The sequence below is a fragment of the Heterocephalus glaber genome, unplaced genomic scaffold (assembly GCF_053883595.1).
Source record: "Heterocephalus glaber isolate CG9 unplaced genomic scaffold, H.glaber_assembly_v1.0 deba00001737, whole genome shotgun sequence".
In the NCBI taxonomy this organism is placed as follows: domain Eukaryota; kingdom Metazoa; phylum Chordata; class Mammalia; order Rodentia; family Bathyergidae; genus Heterocephalus; species Heterocephalus glaber.
The window spans coordinates 5365069-5379313 of NW_028258445.1; the positions used below are offsets into that span (position 1 = coordinate 5365069).

General features: G+C 36.8%; 1 pseudogene; it reads left to right on the top strand.

Moving 5' to 3' along the window:
* Positions 1 to 5644: 5644 nt before the first annotated feature.
* LOC101726390 (gamma-tubulin complex component 4 pseudogene) lies at positions 5645 to 9784 on the top strand (annotated as a pseudogene).
* The last annotated feature ends 4461 nt before the right edge of the window (positions 9785 to 14245 follow it).

The window sequence follows — 14245 nt, forward strand, 5'->3', positions numbered from 1 at the left end:
ATACACATATACAGTGTCTAAGGGTCAAGTCAAGGTGACTCATTGTCTGTCTCTCTCTCCTTCTCTCTTTCCCTCTCTCTCTCCCTGTTCATTTTTGTGTGAGCATCTCAGTGTCCTGTGCATGCCCGGCTCACCCCAAAGATTCACTTGCAGCTTCCTACTTTGTTTCACTTTTCTTACTGTTCTCGTGTCTTCTGTATCACACGTTTCAACTGCTCCCTTTGATACTGTTCTATCCGTTACATACCAGTCCTTATGTGACAGTCACAGAATCACTTGATAGGGCAGACATTTTCCACTTTAATATGTACATAATTTTTTACAATTCTGTTCTCTTCTTTAACTATCTGTGATGCTTCAGTAGCATGTAATTTCTTTTATATTCCAATCATTATACTAATTCATTGTGTTTTGTTCTAGCATATTAAAATCTATTCCTCCAACCATTGTTGTTTTTAATTATTAAATCATTTGGTCTGCCTGATTTCTAAACTTTATATGGTTTTGCCTTGACAAGTTAATTTTGTAAATATTTTCTCGATGTAGAATTTATAAATCACATGTATGCAGAAAAGACCATAAGCCTTGATTCATTTTATTTATTAATTTTAATTGGTTTCTGCATTTCCCCATGAAAAATAAGGTACAATTTATTGATTATAACTGTCATACAACCAGCTCATTTACTGGAAAATGTATTTCTTTGCAAAGTTTTAAGGCAGAGTTTGATTACTATTTTTAAAACATTTCTGAATTAGAAAACAGTACAGTTCCTCTACTCTGTCACTCTTTGATATTCTTTGTGGTTCCCTGGTTTCCTCTTCTTGGTATCATGGTGGTACACTACAAACCTTTTTCTCTGATACTCTCTGATTCTTCCTGTATTAATAGGAAGATGAATCTGAAAAAAAATTTCTTAACAATTTTCTAGTCTAAACAAACAAGCAAACTGATTCATTGGTGTCAATATTAGTAATGACCTATTATATTATATTGTATTTCTCCTTTAAATAAAAACATTCATTACTCCTCAGTGATTATATGTTGCTTATTTTACTCATCCTCAAATGAAAGATTTTTCATAGGTTTGTTTGGATAAACCTTAAAAATCTACTAAGATTAATTTCACCCTCATACTCAGAAGTATTTCATACTTTTGAGTTGCTCAACTGTGACGTCATGTTTGATGCCCATTGTACAGTGAGATCTCGCATAGTCAAACTCTTCCCATTCAAACAGGGAAAGGACTCCACATCTTAGTTCCCTTAGTTATATTCTGCAGGATAACATTTATGTGTAAAACACCCACACATTTTACGGCAGCTTATCCAATGATAAAGCTTCACCCTCCCTTTCTTTATTAGTGCTACCACTGTCTACTCAAATTCTTGTCCTTTAATTTATTCTTCAAATGCCTCTACTACTTTTCTTTATTCTATACTCATTATTGTATCATACTGAAAATGCATAATTTTTCTGTAAAGCATTTGGCTTCAGACTGAAGCCTCCAAATTACAATAATTAGCATATCTTGAAGGACTAAGGAAATCAGTGCATCTGGATATCATCCCATAAGTTTCCCCATAAAGGTACTGTAAATTTTGAATCACTGTGGAATTCTAATTTATATTAATACACACAGCATAATATATTTAAACAGGGTCATATTGATTGGCATTCTGGTATTTTCTTGAATATTTTCTATGACACGTGTAATTTAAAATACTGACATATATCCTTCTTGAAATATGTAAATATGAATTTGTTCTAGGTGATTTTTATAATTTCTATAGATATTTTAAATTAACTTCAATTAATTCACATTGTGATTTTATCATTACACTGTCATTGAAATTTGTTGTCAAACTAAGTGAAAAAGTTTCAATTTACTTAATTAGAATTTTAGTAGATCTTTCAGGATTATCTGATTCTGTGGACAGTTTTTAAATTCCTTTTTCTATTTCTACTATATGAGTGGAAGGGTCTTTATAGGTTTTTTGTGTATAAAGTTTACTTTTGTTCATTAGTATAAATTGCATTGTTTCAGGCTTTTTTCTTTGATGTTTCCTTAGTGTGGATTTTTTATCGTTAATATTTTATTTAATATTTCAATATATTATATATATGCACTTTTTTTTGTCATGCTGAAGATTAGGTATATTGCACTTAAGTATAAAGTTTTTCTTTCTGAATAGTTAAAATGTATTTAAAAAGCCTATTTGACATTGCAGGGAGTGATTATTAAGTGATGAAATGTATGAGGTTAGAAAGTGTCAGATTTATCTTTAAGGCAGGTGCTAGAGATGGGACGCGTGGATGGATATGGAGAGACACACGGACATCCCAGAGCAGCTTTTCCATCTCTCATTTTAAAAGATCACTTTTGTATAAAGGATCACATATGGAATCGATTACTCTGCAAGGTGCACCCTGGTAGATCTCAGTTGCTTTGTTACAACAGGGAAGCCAGCATCGGTTGTGACCTCTGCTCTCTTCACCAACATGTCACCTTTGTAATCCAGAGAATATTATATGATGGAGCCTTCTATTTGGATATTCTTTTCCCGTCCATTGATCTTTTTCTTTATCTCACCATGATTCACTGCTGCAATCACTGCCATTATTGCCTAATTTCTACCTAGACTCTTTCACTTGCTCAGCCATTTTCCTTTCCAGAAAATGCTCACAGGTGAACTTCTGTTTGTGCCATTGTGACCATGAGGAGACTGACTTGGAGTTCACATCATGTTAGTTTTGTCCCCACGTCTAACATATTTACTGACCGAGTACTCTACTCCAAGATTCTCCCAAGTCACAGTCAGCAATAGAAATGTCTGTCATTTTTCCCCATTTTGTTCCATGTGACCACTCGGAAGCAAAGACTACAAAATGAAGAGATGGAACGAGCCAACATGGAGTGTGTTAGTGACAAAGCCTCAGATGACAAAGGGTGTGGGGACTGAGCCCGAGAGAGCTGCATGCTGAGAGGGGAGCCCTGTGCCCGAGGGCCACCCGGAGCCCGAACCTGAGAAAGAGAATGAGGAGGACTGCTACTGGAAGACAGCGCGCTAGAGCCCAGAGCAGAACACCTCACCAGCTCTGAGGACGGAGGACCAGCAAGAAGCTGGATGACACTGAAAGTGAAGAAGAAAGGGCTGTTGTTGATGGATGAGTTGAGAAGACTTAAATTTACATACAGCATAGTAGGTAACAAAACTTATTCAATTCTAAGGAATTGAAGGACTACAAACATAATCATTGAATTTTTCAATACATTTGTGATAAATGCTATTCTCCTCTGTAAAACAGATCATTAAGACTGTCTCAAAGAAGTGTTTAGACTTTTACAAAGAGCTACATGTGATTTTCTTTAATCTTTTTTTCTGCAGACAACATAAGGGAAGAATCTTGAAAACTCAATCATATTTTCCTTTGCTATTTTTCATGTCTTTTTTCTTATACTTCTGAAATGTAACTGATATATGTGTTATTTTTTTGCCTTCTATGTCACTTTTTCACAAAACGCTATTTTTTAACAATCATTTTTAAAACTACGGTAAATGTCTTTATTCCACTTGTTGACATTCTTTGCTATAATTTATTTTCATCTTCACGCCTGCTTCTCTCTTTGTGCACCTAGCACACGATGTGCCCCACCTCACTCCCACCCCCATCACTCTGCTGTGGCTGGACAGCATCTTCCCAAACGTCAGCCAAAGCAGAGTGGTTTCCAAAACTCATACCTTTTCTAATATACATTGGTGCTATTTAATGGAGTCCTACTGCACTGAGATATTTAACAAGTATATAGATTATAACATTTTCTAGAGCCAAGTTATAAAATATTAAAGTTTTGTATATAACTTTTAAAAATATATTTCACATATGTCGTATTTTTCACTTGGATTGTTTCCCAGCCTTAGATCAAACTGTCATTCTTAACAGTCTAATATACTTTAATAAGATTTACTATTAATATTTACTCTATAATGTGTAATATCAAAAATTATGTACTGATATAAGACTTTATATGCATTGAAATATGCTACTTCATCAAGAGCTATATTTTAATATTAATAAATAAAAATGAAGCAAATATATTTACCACTATGTAGCTTCATTATGAGTGTCTTAAGTTTCTGAGATGAGAAAAATTCTATTAGTAATATTATAATGTGTTGATGAATATATTTTTAGTGACTGTGACTTCTCCCAAGTAGTCTACAACTACATTTTATGAAAAATATTTAATATTTATACAAATATTTTCAAAAAAATATTATTATGCTTGAACTTATCCCAGATATATTAAACTTACACAAGAGAAAATTAAATGAAAGATAGTTATAACTTTTTTAAAATTTTTGCTCACAGGAAATTCTGATTATAAGCAATGCTTAAGTAAATATTTAAAACTATTCCAAGTTAATGTGCATTTTCAAAGGAGCAAGTAGATATTCATGAATATGGACTGGGAACATATTCTTCCTTTTTTTGTGTGGGGAGCATATTCTTTCAAAGGTCATCACAATATGCAAGTATCCAATTTCAACACTGTCATCCCATTTTATAATGATAACACCTTCTTAAGATAACTCAGACAAATTTAATAAGTAGTTTTATCAGTAGTTTTCTTGTTTATGCAAGATTGGACAATAAATGATTACACCAATAATATATTTTTTTATTATTCTTCAGGTTCCAAATTAAAATCTGATTGTATAAACTCCATATATTGCAAGCTTTGTTCTTATTAGAATTTTGAAACACATAATTCTCATAAAGAATGGTGATTCCTATGGCCCAGTCTCTGTGAATTTGCATATAATGAAGCAGATTCTAATAAAAAGAAAAATTAATAATTATAAATTATTTAAAATTTTACTATCTTAATATTTAGGACTTTGAAGTTCCAAACATTTAATAATATTTTTTAAATGTCCACCTTGATACTGTCCTTTTGCAATTTACTTGTGCTCCTAAATTGTTCCCTCCAAAAAACTGAACTCAGTCTTATTTTTAGGATTTTGTTGTCATTGACTTGGCTTTTCCTTCTTTTTCTCTCTTTCCTCCTTCCTAAAGATCTTATCATGTTGATCAGCTTATAATTTCTTTAGAAATCATCATTTTATTTATCATACATCCTACATTATCATTTACTTTTTCATCAGAAAATGACAGTGACAAGTATTTCATCAAGTTGATGGCAAAAATAGTAGAAAGAGTAGAAAAATGAATGTATATGTGTAAACACACATGTACACACAATGTAATTAAAATTTTTTGATTATGTATAATAACGAGTTGAATTTATGTATAGATAGATAAATAATTCATGTAATGTACAGATTGTGGAGGCTTCAATTATACATGTTTCTGACATTAAAAACAGAGTATTCACATTTGCTCCTCTATGGAAGAAATATCCTTTCAAGAATGAAATTTGTAACTTTCAAGCACATTAAATATCTCACTATGTACTGACAGCTTTGCATTTTTGATTGAGGACTCATCCTCGCAGACTTACATGTATTTATAGGATCTAACATAAATCTTGTCTGTAAAAATACACGAACTGTTAAGAGTAACTATTTTCCTTATATATTTCTCTAAATAAGGAAAGAAAACCGCCACCTATGTCGCTATGTGGAGAGTGAGATAGGTCACTCAAAGACTAGACTTAGTTCAGGCATCTAGGACCCAGAGGGGCTGATTCCAAAGTCTCAGGAAAACAGCAGCAAGCTGGGACCTCTGCAGTGATTTATTTGTAACTCACATACATCAGAACAAAGATGTAGAAGAAGAGCATTTGCAACATATTGTATAGGAATTTTGATCAGGGGATGGGGCCACAGTGGAATGGTTTGTGACGTGACACATGTCAGTCCAGTTTAAGCAATCTTATCAGGGTAGAGGGGACACAAATGGCCAGAGCAAACATCTCTGAGAACAAACTGCTTTTAATTCTGCTGCCTGCTGTCCTGAAACTAAACTCTTAACAGTGCATTCCAGGAGTCCTGAACTGCTGTCCAGAAAGTCCTTTGCCTTTTCACATTCACTTCATTCACTCCTTGGCCAGGGTCACCACACAGCCTATATTTTGGCTTCATATGAGATGCTAAGGCACAAAATGATGCGATAATACAGGCACGATCTACGATTACTTGCAATTAGACAATAAAATATAGACAATAGGTTTATGAATTTAGGAAAAAAAATATATGGCCTTACAAACATCAAGGTAGGTTTGTAAGGGGTTGGTTGGAACCATCTTTTGAATGAATGCCTGATTGTCAGGCATGTCTGGAATCTTTGTCATGATTGTTTCTTTGGCTACTGTAACACTTTATTCTCCTCAAAGGATGTACAAGCTATGCTATTCAAAAGTTGGAAAATAACTTCCTGAAAGGTGAAATTTTTATGACAGTTCTATAGCCGTCTTGTTAAAAATATCAGCAGAATCACTGTATATGATAATTGAGCAGAAAAAAAGTTTAAAAAAATATTTCTTAGCTGCTTTTTAGACTATCTTATCATTACAAAGAAGTACTTAGGGGTACAAACTCAAAAAATCAGACCAAGAAATACAAGTCAGATGAAGAGATATTTTTAAACATCACAATTTAGTTTTATTTTTTCATTATTTTATATTGACAAATTTATATTGCTAAGTTTGACCTATTTTATAAATTTAAGCATCACAGGTTTTCTGTACCAAAATGAATTAATAAATGCCTCTAAATGAGGCTGTTGATGCTTATGCAATTATATATTAATAACATTTTCTCCACTGCACAAAATGAAGCAGTAACGTTTTTGTGGAGGTCTTGTACAATAATTAAAAGCGTATGCTCTGAAGCCATCACACTTTTCAAATTTTGAAAACAAAATATTTTCATTTAATTCATGAACTTTTTGTGGTTCTATAAAAAGACAATAATATCTAATTTAGTTTAACCGAGAAAGCAAAAAAGTTAAAAGCACAAGCCTTGGATACAGAGTGCCTGGGTTTATTTGGCAAGGATCAAAACTTTCCAAAAGTACAATCTCAAGCAAATTGGCTGTCTGCGCTTCAGGTATCTTATAGAGATGAGTCTTATGAGAATTATAAGTTAACGACTGGGAAGAAATTCTATGAAAATAAAGACAAAAATGGGAAGGTAAAGTAAGATAATAAAAAATAGAATGATTTTCAAAAGGTGGTACAGAGATCTTACCAAGGTAAGATTATAAAATGGTTATGAAAAAGGCTGTGTCAGAACTTTCGAAATCCTTTCTCCCAGCTTTCTGATATGCACAGCACAGCCTTGCCATCGCTGAGGCCCGCACTGCGCAGCCTCACGGGGCTTCTGCTTCCGTGCTGCGTTCACCGCCCCGCGGGCCCCGCCCCTCGCCAGCTGCGTTCCGCTCCCGCTCCCATGGTCTGAGGTCTGCTTTCCTGTATTCTGCTTATGCCTTATGCGTGAAATCCTGTGATACGTGTCTTTCAGTGTCTGCCAAATTTCATTTGACAATAATTCCTGAGTCCGTCTATGTTGTAAAAATGGCAGGACTTCACAATTTATGCTCAAACAATGTTCCCTTGTGTACATAAATGAGCCACATTCACATTATTCCTTCATCTGTGGAGGAAGCTAGCCTAAACATCATGCAATGTACACGTGACCAAAACACCAGGTGCTGCCCGGTGACATGCACATTTCTGTGTTATAATGTGTTAGTTAAAAGATTAATTTAAATTTTAAAATTATGGCAAAAGATTTAAACCAGTGGCTGTCTTTCTAGATTTGCTTTGTCTCTCACAGATTTAGTCCATATAATTTATTTTAATTGTTCCAGTTGCTAAAATTACATTACATAGAGTTGCTAAAATTACATAAAATGATAAATCAGAAAATAGGCCAGTTCTCAGGAGCAGGCTTCAGATCAGCATTTACCTTTCAGTCTCTCAATTTCCCTATCCTTCGGACTGGGACCATGTGTCATTTTCAGAATTTCGTAGTGCTATGTACTGCTTCCTTTTATAAACATTGTGCATATTAATGGGTACATGTGATGTTCTGATACCATATATCCATCTTGCAATGTTTAAATCAGAGTGAAGTATGCTTACTCTTGTTCGAATTTTCAAAATATTTTTTCTCAAAAGAATGGAAATTGCTTTGACATTCCACTTATTCTTTCACATATGAACATGACGATTTTGAGAGACTTTCCTTGTCTCTACGTTTCTGGACTATGAAGCTTCAGAAAGTTAAAATATGCGCAGGAGAGTGGCCAGAGTGCTGCCTCCCTGGGGCCCTCTGGGAAGGTACCTGGAGAAACCAGCCCAGGCATGGGTGGCTGGAGAACATGCACACTACCTGCACCTAGAAGTTAAGTGGAGTAGGGGACACTTCGGTAGGAACAATGTCATCAGAGTAAAACCTGGGAATAACAAAAATGCAGGCACCAGCACGTGACCTGTTTATACACACGGGTGCGCATAGAGGAGCTGATTTAGGGCTGCTTGATTCTCAATGAAGAGTAAACATAAACTTGAAAAACCCTTTTTTTCATCAAAATATACTTTATTTCTTCTAAACTGTGACGATATATAAATATAAATATTGAAAAGCAGAAGCTGCTTTTCAGCTTAGTGGATTTTGAGCAGGTGGTGGATGGTATTCGAAGTACTGTGGCTGAGCATCTCTGGAAGCTGATGGTAGAAGAGTCAGATTTACTGGGTCAGCTGAAGATCATTAAAGACTTTTACCTTCTGGGATGAGGAGAACTGTTTCAGGCCTTCATTGACACAGCTCAGCACATGTTAAAAATGCTGCCCATTGCAGTAACTGAGCATGATGTGAACGTGGCCTTTCAGCAGTCAGCGCACAAGGTATTGCTGGATGACGACAACCTTCTCCCTCTGTTGTACTTGACCATTGAGTTTCATGGGAAGGAGCATAAAGATGGCATTCAGGCAAGAGAAGGGCCTTCTCGGGAAACTTCCCCCCGGGAATCCCCTGCATCTGGCTGGGCAGCCCTGGGCCTTTCCTACAAAGTACAATGGCCTCTGCATATTCTTTTCACCCCAGCTGTGCTGGAGAAGTACAATGTTGTTTTCAAGTATTTGCTGAGTGTGCGCCGGGTCCAGGCTGAACTGCAGCACTGCTGGGCCTTGCAGATGCAGCGCAAGCACCTCAAGTCTACCCAGACCGACGCAGTTAAGTGGCGCCTTCAAAATCATATGGCATTCTTGGTGGATAATCTCCAGTACTATCTCCAGGTAGATGTGTTGGAGTCTCAGTTCTCACAGCTGCTTCATCAAATCAATTCTTCCCAAGACTTTGAAAGCATCCAACTGGCTCACGACCACTTCCTAAGCAACTTGTTGGCTCAGTCCTTTATCCTGCTGAAACCTGTATTTCATTGCCTGAATGAAATCCTAGATCTCTGTCACAGTTTCTGTTCCCTGGTCAATAAGAACCTGGGCCCACTGGATGAGTGTGGAGCTGCCCAGCTGAGCATTCTCATGAAGGGCTTTAGCCGCCAATCTTCACTCTGTTCAAGATTCTCTCCAGTGTTTGGAATCATCAGATCAACTCAGATCTGGCCCAGCTACTGTTACAGCTAGATTATAATAAATACTACACCCAGGCTGGTGGGACTTTGGGCAGTTTTGGGATATGAAAATTTCTGCTTCCATAAACTGATAAAACAGTAATTTCCACCAGTTTCCACGTTTATAACAGAAGATTCACAACACTTAGCCACTCACCAAACACCGGTGCATGATGAGAAGGCTCTGCCCTTTCTCCTGGAAGCAACCCAGCAGTATAACCCTTCCCATCATTCCCATGGGACAGAAATGGATGATTGAAAGTCTCCTACCCTTAAGGATCTTCAGAACTGTGAATGTGAAGAATTTGGTCAGTAAGCCCCAGCCCTTTTAGACAAGTAAAAGGGCAACTCTACCTAATGACAATAAAAAGCATCTCCCTCAAAGAAAAAAAAAAAAGAAAGAAAACTGAATAATAGACTAAATTTGGAACATGAATGCAATGCATATCTATCTCACATGTGTATGCACCCATCCTATCGTATGCTACCATGTGTTTCGTAGTGTAATATTAATGATACTGAATTGGATCCATTTAAGAAGGCTAAACAAATGCTCCCCCATGAGAAGCCATAGAGAGAAGAAACTGTGACTAAACAGGTAGAACAGGAAGGAAGGGAGGCCAGGGACTGCCACTGCACCTCATGATTTAATGCATATTCAGAATTTTTGCCTGAATCAAGCAGGGCTTTGTTTCACTTGGGATTCAGTCACAGAGCCACTGTAACACATGGAATAAGGTAGGGTTGGTGGAGTAAATCAGAAATTGAGGCTGTAAGACCAACAGAGTCACCAAACCCGGAAAGGCGAGCTGCCCTGTAGGACAGGGGAGAGGGCGCTGTCCGGTCTGGAGGAGCTGATCCCAGGCCTCGCTGTCCAGCACCCTCACGGTTAATGTGGTGCTGGTTTAGCAAGGGTCCCAGCTGGGAGGAGAAGCCAGCCCAAGGTGGGGCAGAATGAGGACACCTGGCCTCCCTTCATCTCCTCCAGTGACAACATTCTGAAAATAATTGCTTCTGCTTCACTTCCAAATCCTGTACGTCTTGCAAATTTCTATTTTGGCTAAATCAAAACTGACAGCATACGTAAGGAAGGGGATGTAAGGGAGTTTGAGTTCCATTCTAACCAAGGCTCAGGAACTTGCTATCAAGCCAGAGCGGCCTATCCCTTGCCAAATGGGGCTCCTTAGATACTTTTTTTAACGACACTCAACTTCCAAATAAAAGCAGTCGCAAAGTCAGGCCAGCCACTTCAGGGTGGATGACTTGAACAAGCGTGAGGCAGTTGTACCACTTTATCTCCTGTGAAGTCGATCCCCGTCACAGCCTTCTGTGAACTGAGCACTCTGTAAGCCTACTGCCAGTGACTATGGTAGAAAGGTAACAGTCTGGGAATGCAAATACACACCCCCTGTTGTGTTTTTATGCTCACCTACTGCTACCTCTTCCATCATGGCCCAGTGGCTGACCCATTTATGAATAGTAGCTTGTTGTTCAGCAGTAGCTAGACTGACTTGGTAAGCATAATTCATGTTTCTGAGCCCAGCTTTAAACTCCATTCCTGCCATTATGGTCACTTTGTTCATAATCCCTGATAAAGATCTTCTGCTCCTCATCGGTGACCATTTAGCTAGGGCTCAGATATCACCACACTACATGCCCATTGGACTCTTCTGAGTATATACACCTTTCCCGGACATCCTTATCCACAAATTTCTAAGTGAGTTAGTGTGTGTGTGTGTGTGTGTGTGTGTGTGTGTGTTCAAGTTCCTGACCAGACAAGCCTAGAATTAGGGACTGATCCAATGCCCACTCAGATGTGTGTGTGTCTTTGACTCTATCCTTACAAAAACAAAACAGTGGCAGCAGTAACAACAACACACATCTTCTGTTTAAATTCCTGCTCACTGGCAATATTTCCTTTTAGCATTTTTCCTCTGGGTCATCCCAAAATACAGAAATTGCACTAATTTAATAGCCTTTGCATGGCAGCAGCACATTGGAATCTAGATATGATTTTTCCCCTCCTCATTCAGCTCATCATAGGGAATTCTCCTTGACACCAGAGATTCAGGTTGAGGGACAGAAAGGAAACATGGCCCATCCTTAAAAACTACATTTTAGATTTTCATGTTTTCCATTATTTCATTCTAAAAGTGTAAGAAAATGTTACTTAATTTTAGTCCATGGAGATTACTTGGAACACTCCTTCCTCTGTTGTATCATTAGATCTTCAGTTAAACATACATGCTTACATAATTTTTCTCCAAACAGATTTTAATTTGTGTTAATTTTAACTAAATTTTGTTTAACAATATCTTTAGATTATCTTATGAGAGGGTTATTATTTCCATTTATATGCATGTGTTACAATAGATAAATATGAGTACACACATATGTATGCATTCCCCAAAATTTGTGTCCTTCTGTGTGTTTCCATACATTTCTTCCAATAAATCAATGAATTCATTCCTTTTGCTGCTATGGAATGTGCTTATTTATATGTTTATTTTAAGCTTGGTAAGACCGGACTTTCATTCATAAAGTTTGTTAGCAAATCAAATGTTGAAAAAAGACTTTCAGTGGTGTTCCAAGTTGTTGGGATATATAGTTATTGACTCAACTACTTTTTTTTTTTTTTTTTTGGTATTAGGGATCAGAACTCAGGTCCTTGTGCTTGCGCAGCAGGCAGCAAAACCACTGAGCTAAATCCCCGGCCCTTGAGTCAGCTATTTTAAACTCATTAGCTTTCAAGAAGTTGTAAGACCAGGAGGCCCTACATCTTGATTACTTCAGAATGCCACTCTGGTTGATAGTTCCCAGCTGGTTGAGATTCCTTCTTATTCTGCAGCCACATAACGTGCAGCTTGACCTACTCTTAGATCCCACCACATTTCTCCTAGATGAATGGTACAAAGGAATTCTGAAGGCACTGAAACGTTCAAGGAGAAACAATCATATGTGTGATTACTCCATATCCCCCTTGTTAATACACGTCTCTAAGCATGGATAAGGAGGGTAGGTCCCAAAGTGGGAGGATACATCCTAAGACCTCTGCACAAAGTGGTTGGTTTAGGGTGATGCACATCTGGGAGGGAGCAAAAGAGATAAATAAATACGTTCTCCATTCTTGTAAATGGGGAGAATCAAAACTGACAGCTTCAGAGGTCATTACATTTAAAATAGGTGATTTTTTGCATTTTAAAAATTCTTGAGAATGTGTATTCTGTGCAGTTGTTTTAAATCTAATCATAGTGGGTGATACTTAAACCAAGAATATAATTTCTTTAATAAGGACAACTAGTAAAGAAGCAATGTCTAAGGATTCTCTCCTCTCTTCCTCCTCCTCCCTCCTCCTGCTCCTCCTTTTTCTTTCTTCTTTCTTTCTTTCTTTCTTTCTTTCTTTCTTTCTTTCTTTCTTTCTTCTTGCTAATAACCTAGGGCAGAAAAATTGCACCTATAAAATTCTATACTTATCATCTCTATGATTTTAATATTAACTTTACTAATATATCTCATATTCACAATAGTGAAAAATAATAGAACGTAAAAAGATAAAGGGTGCTGTCTGCATGGATTGCTCACCGCAGCTTTATAAGCTGTCTGCTTATGTGCACATGTTCCTACAAATCATGAGCAGCAAGGATGACATGGGAAAAGAAGCTGAAGGATATTAAAAATTCATGTGGTGAATCCAAGCTTAGATCAGAGTGTCTGGAAGCATTCAAACCTGAGAAAGCACATTGTACATTGGCCATTTCTTACCTCTGCTCAGTTGGTATTTTTCAACAGATATGTCTTTATTTCATTTTAAATACTCAGTGGCTTATTCAAATGTTACTTATTTTCTTGTTGGTCATTACTTTTACAGTCACTTGTCACTTGGAGAAAATGCTATGGAAAAAACATCATCAGGTTACGTAGTCAAAGGAATGCAGGTATCCCTCTAGGCAATCTTATTTTGAATTTAATTTACATGCAATTTAATATTATACAACTAGCTGGAAGGTATATTTATACATTCCAAAGAGATTTGAAGGGGAGGAAAAAGACAAAGCAATATTCAGTACTTGAAAAAGAGACATAATAGGTGTCACAATGTATCATTTTCCCCTCACCTGTAAACATGAGCCTCAAACAATCTGAGTCTCCAGTAACACTTGTGGTGAAGAGGGTAGTAAGAGCCACAAAGGAAATCATTTAAAATTTTCCTACTTAAACATAACCATGTGTCCTCCTTATTTTTAATCTTTAAAAGCTTTTTGAAATTAAATAACTCTAAAGATATTGGAATATCGTGTCACATTTCCAGGTGAAAATACTCAGTGTTATTTTTACAGACGGAATATGTCAATAGGAAGTTGCCAAATTCATCCAAGGCACAAGTGTGAGTAAAAACTGCAGTAAGAAGATTTAGTCTTCCGTGGGAGTGAGGAAATCATGATAAAATACTAGGATGTTGATAACTGGATTAATTACTGTGAAATGCATTTTTATAAAATAATCCAGATTGTTTAATTTCTCTATTCTCCTAGGTTCTGGTTATAATTACTAGCACACATTAATTGTACAAAACCATGGGCTTCATTGTGACAGTTCCATATACGCATATAACGTGTGTTGGCCATAACCCTTTCTCATTACC